Source organism: Teleopsis dalmanni, chromosome 2 (genome assembly GCF_002237135.1).
Source record: "Teleopsis dalmanni isolate 2A chromosome 2, ASM223713v2, whole genome shotgun sequence".
In the NCBI taxonomy this organism is placed as follows: domain Eukaryota; kingdom Metazoa; phylum Arthropoda; class Insecta; order Diptera; family Diopsidae; genus Teleopsis; species Teleopsis dalmanni.
The window spans coordinates 167455669-167456454 of record NC_051847.1 but is presented as its reverse complement, the minus strand read 5'-3'; the positions used below and the strand labels follow the sequence as shown (position 1 = coordinate 167456454).

At 26.6% G+C, this 786-nt stretch overlaps 1 non-coding gene across 1 annotated transcript; it reads right to left on the bottom strand.

Moving 5' to 3' along the window:
- Nucleotides 1-250: 250 nt before the first annotated feature.
- On the bottom strand, nucleotides 251-344 carry LOC119686656. The gene has a single exon (XR_005253053.1). It is a non-coding gene; the product is annotated as a U6atac minor spliceosomal RNA (small nuclear RNA).
- Between the last annotated feature and the right edge of the window lie 442 nt (nucleotides 345-786).

Genomic DNA, 786 nt, shown 5'->3' with positions numbered 1-786 from the left:
ACATATAGGTTTTTTGACAGATACGACTTCTAAATGTCGACCTTGCAACTTTTCAGCCGTTGTAGTAGTTGTTACCACTTAAGCTCTTGAATGGTTCTTATTTTAGTTCAGAAAATATAAAAATAGTCCAAGAATATAAAGTTAATTGATATTTAAGCTGTGAGTTTATGATTATTATATTATCACAATTCCATTGTGATAACTTTGGGGATTTTTTTCTCATCTACTCAACACAATCTAACATGCATTCATAATAATATAATTTATATTAACTTTATATAACCTATATATGTGTTCCAACTTTGTCTAGGGAAGTACTAACTTGCTATCCTTTCAAATGACACTCCATCCAACCTAACATAACAAGGCCTTCAATCCAAGCTAAATTTACCTTTAACGTTTATCAATTTTTTTATAATTTTATTTATTAAAAATAATTATTTATAAATTATGCAAATCTTTTAATATTTGCTATGATTTCTTCTGACGAATTTCTAAAAATAAATGTTAAATAAATATTTTTTTTTATTTTCTACTAATGGTAGGCTTTATGAGAATTTTTCAGGAAAATAAATTAAAATTAACAAATAAAAAACCGATATATGTATATAGAGAAGTGGCAGTACAACAAATTATAATTTGCAATATTCAAACCAACGGATTTAAGTTCTTTATTAACACTTAATAAATCATTGAACTATTGGGTGCATTTATGGTGAGATATCGTTGAATGGTGAAGCACGTACGGTTTGCAGTAAATGCGAATAAAAAATATTTATGCGCCAC